At 39.4% G+C, this 6,439-nt stretch overlaps 1 non-coding gene across 1 annotated transcript; it reads left to right on the top strand.

Annotated features, from left to right (window-relative positions):
* Positions 1–5,027: 5,027 nt before the first annotated feature.
* Positions 5,028–5,133, top strand: LOC121231287 (small nucleolar RNA R71). The gene has a single exon (XR_005929349.1). It is a non-coding gene; the product is annotated as a small nucleolar RNA R71 (small nucleolar RNA).
* Positions 5,134–6,439: the final 1,306 nt, after the last annotated feature.

Below are 6,439 nucleotides of genomic sequence, written 5' to 3'. Positions count from 1 at the left end.
TATGTTTAACATTGTGAATTTCACTTCAAAATAATACTTAAACTTGGGGAAACAACTTAAATTTTAAATTCTTACAAATCAACTTATCATGCTTGATTCCCTAATATCTTAAAGTTTAAAAAATCAATACATAAATGGCTATTTTTTAATTTAAGATATATCAATAAAAATCTTAAATCAATCAAAATTTATCATAAGCATGATATGAGAGCGTTTCAAGAGAACAAGGCAATCATTCAGGGATTTTTCTGATAGTGAAATGAATACCTTCCACACTTAAGATGTAAATTGCCCTCAATGTACAAAGATAGATCTATAGAAGCGAATATAAAAATAAGATAGGGAGAGAAGTAAAACTTCCTGAGTAATGAATGAATTTCCTTGAACTGGAGTTTTGGAGAATAATTGGCGTAAGGGTGGAAGAGGATACTCCGGCGGTGGTAGAGGCTCTTTAGACCATAAGTCCTGCGCCAAAAGAATATTATATCTGAAGTTGGTTATGGTCGTGGTCGAGCAGGACATGGCAGTCGTGGAGAACCTTTCCTAGTAGAGTTTCGAGTCCCTGAGTAATAGTGAGCTTTGGGGATCTTTATAACTATGATACAATCAGGGACTCTTTTAGGAAATATATAAGGAAGGGTAAGTACTCAATATAAATTAGCCAAAATCAAAAATTGTAAAATAATAATTATAAGTCCTAATAAAAATAAGGTGAAGGAAAAATAAAAAGTAGTCTTAAAATAAAATAAAAGTAAAAATATCAAATAATAAATAAAAGTTTTTAAACATCTTCATCGCTAAACGATTCGCAAGGTGGGGGTGGCGATGAGATGTGGAAGTGTTGACAAATCTGGTGTAGTGTAGCATCAATGTGATCGAAGCGTTGAAAACACTGCTACTCGAATCGAGTTAGGTGCTCAGAGATGTCAGCGTATGAAGCCACCGCATGAACTAGACGAGAGGGTGGTGGTGGCTGAGATGGTGGGTCCTTGTGACTTGGAAGGACATCATCAGTAATGTCCTCAGGTGCCTCCTCCTTGGTAGATTGGGCGAGACGATATTGGGGAGGGTAGGTTCCTTAGCGCTTTTCGATCATCCTCATGCTTAGCATGGTCGAGATGCCTTGTGGAGACATCTGGCCAATGAGTGTCAAGGATGATTCTTGGGGCGCGGTGTCGAGGAGCCCAAAGTGTCATGCCAGTCGCGTCACATAGGGCCCAATGGAGATTACCCCCTTCCTATGTCGCTTCGTCTGGTGTTAAATGGCGAGGGCAATGAAATAAACAAGGTTGATGACGTGTCCATGGACATACACCATAGAAAGTAGGCGTCGTGAGTGTTGACGATGCCAGTGCTCTCTCGCCTCCCCGTTAACATGTGAACCAAAATGGCGTGTAGGTACCTCAGGGACGGAGGGAGAATCGATGCCTTGGAGCGACTAGGACTGTAGGAGGCAGCGCCAGGGGGTAGGGCATCCCAGCACTTCGAGGGAGAGCGATGGATGTGGCGGTTGAGAGCATCTAAGTCATTCTCCTCCTTGAACTCCTTCGTATATAAGCCCAGTACAGTACCAAATTCTAGGACGCTTAGCTGGCAGACTAATCCACCTAGGAAAAATTGGACTGTGCCGGGATCATCATAGTTTGTTATTACGGTCTGAAGATGAAACGTTGAGCATAGTTCCATCGTGAGCTCGAGATACGTTGGCTCGATGATTCCAAAGAAAAGCTCCCAAGGGTCGGTGGTTAGGAGGGTCCAAATTGCATCAGCCAATTGAACTTGTTGTACTGCAGGCCAGTCGATGCAGTGGCTCGCAATTAAAGGTTGGGCCCAGAGTATTGGAAAAGTTCTTCTTGGGGCCCGATGGGGAATTACAGGAAAGGGTGGCGGATTTTCACAGTAGGACCTGAGGAAGATGACACTCCCTTCCTTTTTTTGAAATAGGGACGGCGGCCTTTTTACCACGTGAAGACGACATTGTATACCTACAATATAAAAAAGAATCATAGTAGGTAAACGAATTTGAAAAGGAAAATGCCAGGAATATAAACTAACAATTTTAGCCAAAACTACTAATACTAACTAAACTCAACCAAAATAATCAATTTGATAGCATAATTTTGTGACATTAGCATGGTAATAACATGAGAATGAGCATAGTAATGGCATGGGTATGACAATAGAATGAGGCTATCCTAACAACTTGATTCAAGATGTATGATAAATAACCTAAGAATGCAAATGAAATAATAGAATAATAAGTAAAATCAAAGTAGTATGAGAGAAATGAAGATTATTTTGATAATAAGCATTAGAAATAAGTAAAATAGAACTGAAAAGAGTAAACAAACGCTAAGGGAGAGAGATTGGGCAGCAAAAATGGAGTGGGAAGCAGCGCACGAGCGTGGTAGGGAGGGCGTGTGGACTTGCAGCGGCTAGGGTTAGGGTTTTTTGGGTGAAGAAGAAAATGAATAGTGAAGTTTAGTTATAGATTTTGGGGTACACAGCCAGGGAACACGCCTATGGTCCCCAATTTTTCCCGTGTGATTAACAAATTTTAAAATTGGGCGCATTTGACAATTTGCCCATGCCCGTGTTCCTTGGTCGTGTGGGTGCACACGGCTGTGTCTGTCTTCGTTCGCTTCTCCCACGCCCGTGTATGTAGTCCCACGCCCTTGTTAATCTAACAGGTTTGACCACGGTTGCTTGGCACGAGCGTATGGCACACTCGTGTTAATTTGACAGGTTTGGCCACGGTTTCAAGGCACGGGCGTGTCACACGCCCGTGACGTTTTGGCAAGTTTGCCCAGGCCATGTCGCACAGCCGTGGCGATTTATCGTAGCCCGTGTTGGGGAAATTTTTACCTTGTTTCCACATGGCCTAAGGCACGCTCGTGTGCTAGGCTGTGTCTGTTGGGAAACCTATATTCAAGAGCTCTGTTAGTAAGTTAGGTGCTTAAACACTAAAACTTAAAGAAGTTAATATAATTAGTGCTCGGGGTACCTCCTGAGAAGCGCTTATTTATAGTCTAAGCTCGACTTACCTCTCCATTGAATAGTCATGGTGGTTCGAGGAGTCTATACCCCTCATTCCTACTGTGAATCTCATCAAAATAAGGTTTTAGGCGGGTATTGTTTACCTTAAAAGTGCCAAACTTAGGATGATTTACCTTGACTGTACGAAAATGCTAAGTACCATAGGAGGGATTTCTTCATTTGGTTTGGTAGTGACAATGTGAGGATCTACGGCATCTAATAAAACTTTATCTCCAACCTTAAGTTGATTTGGAAAGGTAATGAGCTCATCCTGGCGTAGTTTTGGTTTATCGTGTGTCCTCGGTTTATGTGTCCTCCATTCATCTAGCTCCTCGATTTGGAGCCTTCGTTCTTCATGAATAGGTACTTTACTATTGCTTGAGAATGGCTCATGTACTTCTTTCAGACTCATTTCCTGCAAAGTAGGTTGCACCATATTGTCAGTTTTAGTAAAATGGTTTAGACAATCACCTTCAATTTTCGATGTGTTGCCAGAATTGCGAGCTTGAAGGGTGATTGTTTCGTCTCCCACAAGAAGTGTGAGCTCACCTGTGCCAACATCAATAATTGTTCTAGCAGTCACTAAAAAAGGCCTTCCTAAAATCAAAGGAGTGTTGCTATCCTCCTCTATGTCTAAAACAATGAAGTCAACGGGAAATATAAATTTATCGATTTTAACTAACTCATATTTAATAATACCCCTAGGAAATCTTATAGTTTTATCTACTAATTGAATACTCATCCTAGTCTGTTTGGGTTTCCCAAGACCTAGTTGTTTAAACATTTTGTAAGGAATGACGTTAGTACTAGCCCCTAAATCATCTAATACATTATTAACATCTAAACTAACAATTAAGCAAGGAATCCTAAAACTCCCTGGATCTTTTAGTTCGTTGGGTAGTTTATTCTGTAGAATAGCTGAGTAAACTGTGTTTAGCTCAACATTCGACGCCTCGTCCAACTTCCACTTATTTGCTAAAAGCTCAGTTAAAAGTTTCATTGTGTTTGGCATCTGTGATAGAGCTTCAATAAACGGTAAGTTAATATGTAATTTTTTTAAGAGTTTAAGGAATTTACCAAATTGTTCATCTGAGCGGTCTTTCCTTGTCGTATTAGGATACGGCACACGAGGTTTATATTTGACATTCACTGATTTGTTTTTATTATGACCTACCTCACCTTGACCTTTGCTCACCACAGTTTCTTGCCTCGGTTCTAGTTCAGGCTCAACAAATCCTTCTTCATCTTGAACATTGATTGCATTGAGCTGTTCCCTTGGGTTGGCTTCAGTATTACTTGGCAAGCTACGTTGTGGTCGTTTGGAGATTAGTTTGGACAACTAGCCTATCTAAGTTTCGAGCCCTTAGATCGACGCTTGTTGATTTTTAAGTGATGTCTCGATGTTCTAGAAACGAGTTTCTGACACCACGATAAAGTTAGATAGCATCTCTTCAAGGTTCAGTTTCTTTTCCTATTGATAGGGTGGTTGTTGAAAACCCAGAGGATTCTATGGCCTTTGATTCTCTTGACCACCCCAGGAGAAATATGGGTGGTTCCCCCAACCTGCATTATAAGTATTGCTATAAGGATTATTTTGAGATCGAGGATTATTACCCATGTAATTTAATTGTTCGTTCTCCATGTTATGGCCATAAGATTGATATTCTGAATTGCTTGATCCACCTCCACTGACTTCACAGTGCATTACTAGAACCTGCGAAGAACCAAGTAAACTATCAATCTTTTTATTTAGAAGTTCTACCTGGTTTGACAGCATAGTAACCGAATCGACGTTATAAACACCTGTTGTTTTAGTTGGCTTAGTCCTCATGACTTGCCACTTATAGTTATTCAATGACATTTATTTAATAAATTCGTAAGCCTCTTCAGGTGTTTTGTTATTGATGGTTCCCCCGGCTGCTGCATCAATCATTTGTCTTGTCGAGGGGTTCACACCATTGTAGAATGTTTGAACTTGCAACCATAGAGGTAATCCATGGTAAGGACACCTTTGTAGTAGGTCCTTGTATCTCTCCCATGCATCGTAAAGAGTTTTTAAGTCCATCTGCACAAACGAAGAGATATCATTACGTAATTTGGTTATTTTTGCCGGTGGAAAATATTTTAATAAAAAATTTTCGGTCATTTGTTCCCAAGTAGTAATTGACCCTCGTGGTAACGATTTCAACAACTGTTTAGATTTGTTCCTCAATGAAAAAGGGAATAACCGAAGACGAATGACATCTTCAGAAACACCATTAATTTTAAATGTATCGCAGAATTCCCGAAAATTTGCCAAGTGAGTGTTTGGATCGTTATCCTGCAAACCATCAAACTGATCAAATTGCTGTATCATTTGAATAGTGTTAGGTTTTAGTACAAAATTATTTGCAGCAATAGCAGGCCTAACTATACTTGACTCAGTTCCTATTAAAGTAGGTTTAGCATAATCATACATAGTACGAGGAGAAGGATTCTGATTTGCTAGTTCAGCGGGTATTGCAGGAGGTAGCTGATTGTCTTGATTTTCAGCCATCTCCTCAGTCGTAGTTGAGATATCGTCCTCTTGCTCTTCCTCTATGTATCTTAGGCTTCGCCTTATTTCTCTTCAATTTCTGCGAGCTATGCGATCGATTTCTTCGTCAAAAAATAGTGGTCTTGACGGGTTTCTTCTAGTCTTAAACTATAAAAACCTGGCAAGAGAAAGAAAAACTAAACTAATAAATAATAAAATAAAATAAAATTAACTTGCAAGAAAATAAATGGCTAAAGTAATAAAAATTGAGTGTTCCTAATATCTTAGCTCCCCCGCAACGGCGCCAAAAACTTCATCGTGATATTCGTGTGATAAGTTTTAAATATTTATAATGATTCGTTCTTGAAACTAACTATTATCATGATGAAGGCAAATGTACCTATCGCAGAGTAGTATAGCTTTAGCAAGATTGGATTATCGAACCCAAAGGAACTAAAAGTACTAGTAATGACTGTCTTTTTATTATCTAGCCTAAGAATAATGGGGTTTGTTTTAACTAACTAATTAACTAAACTAAGAATTCACAGAAAATAAAATTGGGGAATTACTTTTGGGAAAATCGATTGAATTAAGATAATACCTAAGGAAAAATCCACCTAGACTGCACTTGTTATTTGACTCTCAATCGGACAATTTATTCATTTGACTTGATCCATAGAGATCCCTAAGTTATATTGTTATCCCTCTCGGGACTAACAACATCTAACCGTAGGTTGAATAATTGAAATCTCTTTCTAATTAACTTTCTAGGGTTGCATTAACTCGATCTATGGATCCCCTTATTAGGTTTCACCCTAATCCGGTAAAATCTTGTCACCTTATCTCTAAGCGCGCAACCAACTCCGCTTAATTATGACAAATGTACTT

The sequence above is a fragment of the Gossypium hirsutum genome, chromosome A06 (genome assembly GCF_007990345.1).
Source record: "Gossypium hirsutum isolate 1008001.06 chromosome A06, Gossypium_hirsutum_v2.1, whole genome shotgun sequence".
NCBI classification, from domain to species: Eukaryota; Viridiplantae; Streptophyta; class Magnoliopsida; order Malvales; family Malvaceae; genus Gossypium; species Gossypium hirsutum.
The sequence above is the reverse complement of the archived record's forward strand: the minus strand, read 5'-3'. Positions and strand labels throughout refer to the sequence as shown.